The sequence below is a fragment of the Budorcas taxicolor genome, chromosome 19 (genome assembly GCF_023091745.1).
Source record: "Budorcas taxicolor isolate Tak-1 chromosome 19, Takin1.1, whole genome shotgun sequence".
In the NCBI taxonomy this organism is placed as follows: Eukaryota; Metazoa; Chordata; class Mammalia; order Artiodactyla; family Bovidae; genus Budorcas; species Budorcas taxicolor.
Window position 1 is genome coordinate 56,283,776 of NC_068928.1, and position 11,464 is coordinate 56,295,239.

Genomic DNA, 11,464 nt, shown 5'->3' on the forward strand with positions numbered 1-11,464 from the left:
TAAATCAACCGTATTTCAGTTAAAGAAAAAAAAAGAATAGACTCAGTTCTCTTTAGAGCCTGTCCCAGAATCCAAACAGTGCAGGCTTGGGTGCATCCCTTCACCTCCTTGGGCCTCAGTTTTAACATCTGTGAAATGGATGACACATGATCTATCCCACCCCGGCCAGCCCTGACTTCCCATATGACGCCGAGCCAGGAGAGGAGGCCCGTTTCCTGACACCTGGTCTGGGCCTCTCTAATCACCGACCAGGCTGTGCTGCCTCTGCCAGGCAAAAATTTGGAGTTGGAGGACTTAGTACCTCAAACACCTATGGGTAAAGAGTAGTTCCTTCTGAGCTCGACCCCTTGGAGCTCTGTACCCAGGAAGAAAGATGCTTCAGTGACAAGGGTGAGGGCGGACATTGGTCCCTAAGCCGGAGCCCCAGGAAGGCAGGAAGTCCTGTGATCGGTGCTCTTTCCTGGCCAGGTTCCATCCGGCACTCCCGATGGAGACTGTGGACTGTTTCCTCGGGCACATGAACTTGGGCCGTGCTCCCTGCGTGCATGGGTCTGCCACTCCAGAGCAGGGTGCGAAGACCACAGGAAAATAAAATAACAAGGTCACTACACGGGAAAATGGGTTTGACGTCACTCCTAAGTAAGGGAATGCAAATTGATAGAATTATCTCCAATCACACGAAAATTAAAATAGAGATTTGAAAATATCCAAGATGGGCAAGAGTGAAGGGAAATGGGCTCTGCTGGGTATTCTTAATGGGAAAGTCAGAGGGCAAGGCCTTTTGAAGGGCAACCTGTCAATATCTATCGAAATAAACAGCTCCCAGGGACTTCTGTGCTGGTCCAATAATTAAGTCTTTGTCTTCCAATGCCGGGTGTGCAGGCTGGATCCCTGGTCGGGGAGCTGGGATCTCACATACCTCATGGCTAAAAACCAAAGTATAAAACAGAGGCAATATTGTAGCACATTCAATAAAGACTTAAAAAAAGAAAGAAAGAAAGAAAGTTTCACTGATGGGATTTTTTTCAACAGCTACAATCATAGATATATTTTATACACATGTATAAAAACATGGCCTGTGATGGCCAAGGATGGATGGATGGAATTTTGATCTCTCCCATCTTGAACCTCTGTGTGTGTGTGTGTCTCTCTCTCTGTCTCTCTGTCTGTCTCTCTCTCACACCCACCCACACACACACACCCATCAAATTGATCCTAAGATGCTGAGTGTCCAGCTCTGGTCTTAGCGAGGATGATACTGTTTCAACTTCACTTGTGACATGAATAGAAAGCCCGAGAGCTCTTTCTCTGACATCTGTAGAGAATTTTATGCAGCCCTTTCTCTTGGCCCCACATCCTTTGGGTCAGCTGACAGCACACGAGTTTGATGATCTGGGGAGTGTAGTCCGTGTCTGACCCCCTCCCACTCTGTGAAGATGGTTCTGCTTCTGCAGAAGTGAAGAGCTGCTTAGTCAACTGACCATCCGCAGTGACTTCCTTTTTAGGGAGTATAGTTGATGTACAATGTTATACGTTATGGGTGTGCAATATAGCAATTCACAAGTTTTTTTTCCAAAAATCATTTATTTATTTATTTTTGGCTGTGCTGGGTCTTCATTGCTGTGCGGGCTTTTTTCTCAGCTGTGGCGAGCGGGGGCTGCCCTGTACTTGGGGTGTGCGGGCTTCTCATTGTAGCGGCTTCTCTTGCAGCAGGGCACAGGCTCAATAGTTGTGCTATAACGGGCTTGGTTGCTCTGCGGTCTGTGGGATCTTCCCGGATCAGGGATTGAACCCGAGTCTCCTGCATTAGCAGGCAGATTCTTTACCACTGAGCCACCAGGGAACCCGTGACTCACAAGTTTTAAGGGTTATACTCCACTTATTATAGAACGGTGGCTCTGTTCTCTGTGCTGTGCAATAGATCTTTGTAGCTTATTTATTTTATACATAGAAGTTTGTATCTCTTAATCCCCTGCCCTCATCTTGCCCCTCCCTCTCCCTCTCCCCACTGGTAACCACTTATTTGTTCTCTGCATCTATGAGTCTTGATGGTGACTTTCACCTTGAATGCAGTTTATTGAGTGTTAGATGCTTAGAGACCCTCATCAATCCAAGCTCCCTGCTCCTTTATAACCTTCATTTCTCCTCTTCACTTGCCTTCCAGATTTAGCCACCTGCACACACTAACGATGACAAATAGATGGGGAAACAATGGAAACAGTGAGGGATTTTATTTTGGGGGGCTCCAAAAATCACTGCAGATGGTGACTGAAGCCATGAAATTAAAAGACGCTGGCTCCTTGAAAGAAAAACTATGACCAACCTAGACAGCATATTAGAAAGCAGAGACATTACTTTGCCAACAAAGGTCCATGCAGTCAAGGCTTTGGTTTTTCCTGTGGTCATGTACGGATGTGAGAGTTGGACTATAAAGCAAGCTGAGCCCCGAAGAATTGATGCTTTTGAAGTGTGGTGTTGGAGAAGACTCTTGAGAGCCCCTTGGACTGCAAGGAGATCCAACCAGTCCATCCTAAAGGAGATCATTCCTGAATATTCACTGGATGGACTGATGCTGAAGCTGAAACTCCAATACTTTGGCCACCTGAGGTGAAGAACTGACTCATTGGAAAAGACCCTGATGCTGGGAAAGATTGAAGGCAGGAGGAGAAGGGGACGACAGAGGATAAGACGGTTGGATGGCATCACCGCCTCAATGGACAAGAGTTTGAGCAAGCTCCAGGAGTTGGTGATGGACAGGGAGGCCTGGCGTGCTGCAGTCCATGGGGTTGCAGATTTGGACACGTCTGAGCAACTGAACTGAACTGAACTGACACACTAATGAACCGATGCCAACATCGGTTATTTAAGAGTTCACTTCACTTCACTTATTAAACAGTTAGTTGCCTGGCTGGTACAGCCAGCATCCCTTACACTTGTTTTAATGTGTTACTTGTAAATACACGTTATTACAGCTTGCATAAGGCAGCTGAGGTTGACTGGGCTGTTTCATCACAGAAATCAACCAACCTGGGTTGTTGGGTTTTACCTTTTAAGGGTGACTAGCTATGCTCCCACCTGAAACTATTAAAATAAAGATCTTGGCCTTGCAGATTTGCTTAACAATTACTGATAAAGAGAAAGGAAGGGAAGGGAGGGAGGGAAGGAGGAAGAAAGAAAGAGAAAGGAAGACAGAAGGAAGAAAGGAAGGGAGGAAAGGGAGAGGGAGGAAGGGAAGTCTTTTACAGGGAGAATATTCTTTGGTTCAAGGCCTGTATTTGGTGCGTCCACGTGACGACTCTAAACAATTTTGAGAGCACTGTCATTTGCTTTTTACACTTTTCCTCCAGTCACATGGGAACCCAGGGTCTGCCCTTGGCCCGGGCTTTAGGGTGTGTTATGGACTCATTTGCTCCAGGTGGCCCAGATTCGCAGCCTATAAGGAGAGGGCAAGAGTCCTGAGGGTCAAATTCAAAGGTTCTGTGAAGAGTGTTATAGCAAAGAAATGGCAGCAAGTGACTTTCAGACAAGTAACTCAGGCAAGGCTATGGTCCTCCCAGTGGTCAAGTACGGTTGTGAGAGCTGGACCGGAAAGAAGGCAGAAAGCCAAAGAATTGATGCCTTTGAACTGTGGTGCTGGAGAAGACTCCTGAAAGTCCCTTGGACAGCAAGGAGATCAAGCCAGTCAATCTTGCTGCTGCTGCTGCTAAGTCACTTCAGTCGTGTCCGACTCTGTGCAACCCCATAGACGGCAGCCCACCAGGCCCTGCGGTCACTGGGATTCTCCAGGCAAGAGTACTGGAGTGGGTTGCCACTGGAGTGGGTTGCCATTTCCTTCTCCAATGCATGAAAGTGAAAAGTGAAAGTGAAGTCGCTCAGTTGTGTCTGACTCTTCGTGACCCCATGGACGGAAGCCTACCAGGCTCCTCTGTCCATGGGATTTTCCAGGCAAGAGCACTGGAGTGGGGTGCGATTGCCTTCTCCAAGTCAATCTTAAGGGAGATCAACCCTGAATACTCACTGGAAGGACTGATGCTGAAGCTGAAGCTCCAGTATTTTGGGCATCTGATGTGAAAAGATAACTCATTGGAAAAGTCCCTGATGCCGGAAAAGATTGAGGCGGAAGGAGAAGAGGGCGTCAGAGGATGAGATGGTTGGATGGCATCCCCGACGCAATGGAAATGAACCTGGGCAAACTCCGGGAGATGGTGAGGGACAGGGAGGCCTGGCGTGCTGCGGTCCATGGGGTCGCAAAGAGTCGGACACAACTGGGCAACTGAACAACAACAATTGAGACACTGAGAATCCAGGTCAAGGCCGCCTGGAGGGAGTCTCAGAGGCAACCAAACAAAGTGGATGGCAGACAGGCAGGGTGGAAGGAGCCTTTAAGAACTTGCTGGGACTTCCCGGCCATCCAATGGCTGAGACTCCATCTTCCAATTCAGGAGACGCAGGATCGACTCTGGTCTGGGGACTAAAATCCCGCATGCTACTGTGAAGACAGAGCCCAGCCATAAATAAATAGTTATTATTTAAAAAGAAAAAAAGAGCTTGCTTCTGAGCCTGGTGAGCCCTAAAGGGCCACTGGGCCATTGCTGGATGAGAAAACAGTCTCAGTGACCTTGGGGGATAGTCGCAGATCCTGGAGCGGGTCTGAGCAGAGGTGAGACCTAAGACCTGCTCTGTCTGACGCCAGACCCATCAGCCACAGGAGGTGTGACTGCCCTTCCCTGTGACCTGCTGAAGTCAGCCTGGGGACAAGCCAGGGACTGGGAGAAGGCAGCCGGGTACCAAACAAGAGAAGCCGAAGTTGAGGAATCGACTTTGCTTTTAGCACAGTGACATCCAAGGGATGGGAGTGGCAATGGAGGCGTTGCAAAGCTGAGTGGGCGTTGTCCTGTCCTGTCTCCTCCTTCAAGCCCTGCCCCTTCTCAGCGGCACTGATCCGGAAACTACAGAATTTCTTCTGCCTTGAGAGACTGGCTGGAGCAATGAAAATGGGCTTGGTGTGCAAAATGTGTGATTCCAAATATGGCCACAAGGTGGAGACAGACAGCTGTCCAGTCCTCCTTCCTTGCTCCAGTGCTGAGGGTTTATGCAACCAACTTGCTGCCGAGCCAGATTTAAAAACACGTGGTTTGGGGGCGGGGGCGGGGACAGGAAAACAGTTTTAAAGTCATTTTCTTAACCTTGAGTGAGTCAGCCCTGGGTCATCTTTCTAAAGGACTCTGGCTAATTTAGAAGTACCTTTCAGCCCCTTAGACCAGGTGTGCTGCGCGCGCTAAGTGCCTTCAGTCATATCTGATCGTGTGTGACCCCCGGGAGTGCAGCTTTCCAGGCTCCTCTGTCCGTGGGATTCTCCAGGCAAGAACAGGGACTGGCCTCTTATGTTTCCTGCATTGGCAGGCGGGCCCTTTACCACTGGCGCCACCTGGGAAGCCTGAATATTCGATTAACCTAACATTATTCAACACTGCTTCCTTTCCCCTTCCCCGCTGGCTCAAACGGTAAAGAATCTGCCTGCAATGCAGGAGACCCAGGTTTGATCCCTGGGTCAGGAAGATCCTCTTGAGAAGGGAATGGCAACCCACTGCAGTATTTTTGCCAATGGAGTTGCAAAAAATCAGAAAATACCTGAACACTTTCATTCACATTTAATACTGCGAATATTTACCATACAGGTAAGCCCGTGCCAAACACAGCGCTGTATTTTGAAGGGGGATCTGAATTGTAAAACAAAGGCAAGACACAACTGGGGAAGGGCTTTATCGGACGCCACTGGGAACCCAAGACACGAGAAGGGCATCTGGCTGCAGCAGGCTTAGTCCAAAAGAGGTCATATAAGCAACCTACACACAGATGATTCAGGAAAATGTTGTGTAAATGGAAGAAAAAAACGAATGTGGCAAAATGGGTTTTTTTTGAAGGGTGAATCCAGATAAAGGATATATAGGGGTGTTATGTACCATTTTCAGAATTTTTCTGTAAATTTGACATTGTTTTAAGATAATAAAGATTTTTTTTTTTCCTAAGCACTAAGATCCCAGGAGGCAAGATTCAGATTTTCCGTTACCTCTCAGAGTGGCGTTTATCATTTCGGGTTCACCTCTCTGGCCTGTGGCTCCTCTTCTCTGAAACAAAGAAGCCAGTTTGTTTCACTTCTGTAAAATGTTCCACCCTGTGAGTAATCCTCAGCTCACCCCTTGCTCTAGAAGCAAAGATGGAAGGAAAAGAAGCAAGTGAAATTGATTTTAGCAATATGTTCAAACACAGTATACCCCCAATATTATCATGTCAAGATGCAATCATTGTGTTATTAAGGAGATATTCTAAATACATCCTCTTATTTGTATCAAGTCTTCTTAGACTCACAGCCCGTCTTTATTTAGAATGAGCACGTTTCAAGAGCTCGTACCTCCCTGCCTCAGTGGGTCCGTGGCTGCTTCAATTTGAACAGCAGAGCTGCTGGTTCTCTGGACAACCCCAAATCGGGGTCCCGCCCTTGCCCCCGCCAAATCTTCCTTCTCCCACCCCCATCCAGACCTCCCTTCTCTGGTCTGAGGCTGGAAAGCTTTCCCTCCCACCTCTCTCTCCCTCAGATCTATGGTCTGGGCACATTTCTTCCTCTTTCAACAAAGCCTTGATGGTTTTGGAACCACAATGGCAAGCACCCTTTATCCTCTGCTTTTTTTGCGGTGCCCCGGCTTCCCTAAGGGCAGGAAACCCAGTGGATCTAATGGATTAGAAGGAAACGCCAGGAACGACAAGACTGCATCAATTAGCATTTCAAAACTATTTTCCCGCAGCAAACTATTTTTTTTTCCTTTAATTTTATTTTTTCTGTGTCTTGGAGGCAGAGGCAGGAGCAGTGGTTGGCTCTCTTATGGATAAAGGATTCCCCCTACCCCAGACTCCTCCAGTTCCCCGAGGAGGCAATGAAGCAGGGTCAACGGAGTCCTCCTTTCAGGTCAAGGCTCTGCGTCACTTGCTTGAAAGTAAGGATGAGCAGAGGCCGGTTTAGGGGATGACGGTTTGTCTTGGAGGACTGGGGAGAAAAGGGTGACGGGACTAACTCTAGGGGCAGGGGTGGGGTTTATATCAGCTGCATTGATTGCCGCCGTGTTAAGTCATTTAGGTACCCTGCTCTTTCATTTTATCTCCACCACAAAGATTTCTAGGGCTATTTCCCATTTTACAGATAAGAAAACTGAACTGAAGTCAGACACATATGATCATGTCATGTATGTGTATATGTGTGTCATACGTCATGGTCTATATCATCCATACACATATTGCTGTCGTTTAGTTGCTCAGCTGTATCCGACTCTTTTGTGACCTCATGGACTGCAGCCCACCAGGCTCCTCTGTCCATGGGATTTCCCAGGCAAGACTCCTGGAGTGGGTGCATTTCCTTCTCCAGGGGATCTTCCCGACCCAGGGATCGAACCCATGTCTCTGCACGGCAGGCGGATTCTTTACCACTTCGGATGTGTGTTCTGTAATCAAAAGGGAAGAAATATAAGAAATACTAATGTTACTTCTGGATGACTAGAGACAGGAAGAATAAGGACCCTGATTTTCACTGTATATTCGCCTGTAAATTTTGAGTTTTTTAATTGTATAATATGTTGCCTAATTTTTGACTAACACAACTTAAAATATGAAGTCCGGTCAAATGTAGGTTGAGGAATTTCTGAACACATCACCCTCAAGCAGATCTTTGTTCAGCGAAGAGTCACCAGGTTGCCACTCTTCCTGATGCAATTATGAGGAATGTACCCGCGGGGTCCCTGGAGGAAAGCTATAAAATAAATTAGAAACATATCTGTCTTGCAGAGATTGCCTTTCCCTACGTCCTTTGGTATGCAGAGCTTCCTGGAAGGAAGTTGGGCAAATGTGTGCAGATTAACGAGACTCCTGGGGAAAGATGTGGAGAGGCAGCCCCTTCCCTGATGCTGTTAGACCTTCTTGGATGGTCTCGGCTGAGACCCACTGTCAGGAGGTGATATTAAGGGCTCCCAAGGGGTTGCCATCCCAATGGGCAGTCTCCACTGGGAAAAGCATCCCTTAGAGATTCATGGGGTGGGGGCAGGGAGGGGGGACAGCGTGTGGCTACGACAGACACCATCTTAATCTGGCCCCCATGGCCACTCCACACAGTTTACTGTTGTGATTGTGGTTGGTAGCTCAGCTGGAAAAGAATCTGCTTGCAATGAAAGAGATCCCAGTTCTGTTCGTGGGTCGGGAAGATCCGCTGGAAAACGGATAGGCTACCCACTCCAGTATTCTTGGGCTTCCTGGTGGCTCAGCTGGTAAAAGAATCTGCCTGCAATGTGGGAGACCTGGGCTCAATCCCTGGGTTGGGAAGATGCCCTGGAGAAGGGAATGGCTACCCACTCCAGTATCCTGGCCTGGAGAATTCCATGGATTGTATAGTCCAGTTCAGTTCAGTCGCTCAGTTGTGTCCAACTCTTTGCAACCTCATCGGCTCCAGAATGCCAGGCTTCCCTGTCCATCACCAACTCCTCGAGCTTGCTCAAATTCATGTCCATTGAGTCAGTGATGCCATCCAACCATCTCATTGGGCACCTACTGGCCTGGGGAGTTCATCTTTCAGTGTCCTGTCTTCTTGTCTTTTCATACAGTTCATGGGGTTCTCAAGGCAAGAACACTGAAGTGGTTTGCCATTCCCTTCTCCAGTGGACCACGTGTTGTCAGAACTTTCCACCATGACCCGTGCATCTTGGGTGGCCCTACACGGCATGGCTCATGGTTTCATTGAGTTAGACAAGGCTGTGATCCATGTGATCGATTTGGTTAGTTTTCTGTAATTGTGGTTTTCATTCTGTCTGCCCTCTGATGGATAAAGATACTGTATAGTCCGTGGGGTCGCAAAAAGCCGGACATGACTGAGCGACTTTCACTTTTGTGGCTGTTACAGCGGCTCGCATCACTCTTTTGACTGACACTCAGAGATTTGCCTCCTGCAGAAGATTTCTAATTGGTGAAAACTCAGACTAAATAAACATTTTAAATTCACTCCGCGTGAGGAGAAGTGAAAGTGGCTCAGTCGTGTACAACTTTTTGTGATCTGTGGACTGTAGCCCGCCAGGTTCTTCTGTCCATGGAATTCTCCAGGTAAGAATACTGGAGTGGGTAGCCGTTTCCTTTTCCCGGGGATCTTCCCAACCCAGGGGTCGAACCCAGGTCTCGTGCGTTGCAGGCAGATTCTTGGCCGCCTGACCACCAGGGAAGCCCTCTTGGGGAGAAAGAGTCCAGATAATCCCTTGGATCTTCGATTCTATCTTCTACCCTGTCCTTCTGTGTCTTAAACCACCCTGCAGGGGCCACTCTGTGATTAGAAACGGAATGTCTCTAAGGGATACTTTAGGTCCGGCTTGGAATGTGACTCTACTGAGTTCAGTTCATGTCAACAAGCGTCTCTGAGTGCTTGCTCTGCTCAGCCCACGACTGAAGCCCTGCTCACATTACAGGGCCTCTCAATACCCTTCAGGGCTTCCCAGGTGCGTCAGTGGTAAAGAATCCGCCTACCGATGCGGGAGATGCAGGAGACTTGGGTTCCATCCCTGCGTTGAGACGATCTTTCAGAGGAGGGCATGGCAACCCACTCCAGTATTCTTGCCTGGGAAGTCCCGTGGACAGAGGAGCCTGGCAGGTACAGTCCACGGGGTTGCAAAGAGTCAGACATGACGGAGCGACTGGGCACTTGAGGACTGGTACAGCTTCCTCCACGTCCACCTTTCAAGTCTCGTTGCCAGGACTCCACGTCGCACAGCTTCAGGGAACACACCCAACACCGTGTTGTACGAGAAGGGTTCCACCTACCGTGTGCCGTGCCCAGGCTTCACTGCTGCAGGAGACCGTCTGGCTAGTCCTCTGATCGTTTCATAATTTAGTGTCGCTCCTGCTGGACTGCAGGCTCTCGGAGAGCAGGTGTGATGTATCTTTTCCACTATTGCGTTCGCTGCTGTAGTCTCACTGCTGCGTTTAGTAGTACCAGTGAGTAGTCAAGGGTTTCCCCGGTGGCTCAGACGGTAAAGAGTCTGCCTGTCATGCAGGAGAGCCAGGTTCGATCTCGGGAAGATTCCCTGGAGAAGGGAACGGCGACCCACTCCAGTATTCTCGCCTGGAGCATCCCATGGACAGAGGAGCCTGCTGGAGTACAGTCCACGGGGCAGCGGAGAGTCGGGCGTGACTGAGCGACTAACACCTTGACTTTCGTAAGTGTTCAGATAACTTTTGTTGAGCCAGTGACTAGGTGGATGTAAAAGGACCTGATCAGAACATACTGGAGGACTTCCAAACCAACATCCCCTCCATCTGGGCGGATGGTGAAGTTTTAGCAAACATCCCTGGCAAAACAGGAAACGATTGTGAGCTAGAGCATTACATCAGTTTGAAATGTAGCTTCCTGTAAGTAGCAGAAACTCCAACAAACTGTCACCTAAAGACCTTCAGGTTTGTCTGTCTCATACAACATAAACGTGGGTATGTTGTAACAGCAAGAAAATACAGCAATTAGACGTCACTTGGCACCTCGCAACAGACCATCAAAATACACAAAGCAAAAGCACATGGAATCGAAGGGAGACACAGTGCTCCGCATTAATAGCTGGAGCCTTCAATACCCCACTCGCAGGAATGACCAGACAGAAGATAAGTTAGGAAACCGAGAACTGAACAACGCAGTAAGCTAACTAGATCTCACGGACATAAACAGAACACTCCAGCCCAACACACACATTCTTCTCAAGTACACATGGGACATTTTCCAAGATAGACCAAAGATGAGGCCACAAACTAGGTCTCAATAGATTTTAAAAGACAGACATCATACAAAGTTTCTTCTCTGACCAGAACAGGTTGACGTTAGAAATTAATAACGAAAGTTAAACTGGACTCTCTTCATTGTTCTTTAATAGCATTTTATTCACATTGAGATGGGGAGGAGCCACGTCTGATGGCTGGTCAAATTCATACTGTAAAGGCATTACTCCAGGCTTAAAGGTTTTTTTTCTTACAAGACATTACATGGTATTATAAGATGGAATTAAAACAACTAACTGACACTGAGTATGTAACCAGTCAATTTATGTTTATTCATGTTTCAATAAATACTCGAAAAGGGAAAAAATTAAAACTGGAAAATTCACAAACCTGTGGAAATGAAACAGCACACTCATACACAACCAACGGATCAAAGAAGAAATCATAGAGGGAATTAGAAAACACTTAAAGATAAATGGAAGCATAAACACAATCTACAAAACTCATGGAACACAGTGAGAGCAGGGCTAAGTGGGTAATTCAAATGCTTGCATTAAAAAGAAGGGCAAAGATCTCAAATGAAAAACCCTAACTGTACAACTTTAGGAGCCAGAAAAAGAAGGATAAACCCAAAACTAGTCTAAAAAGTTAGCTGCTGCTGCTGCTAAGCCACTTCAGT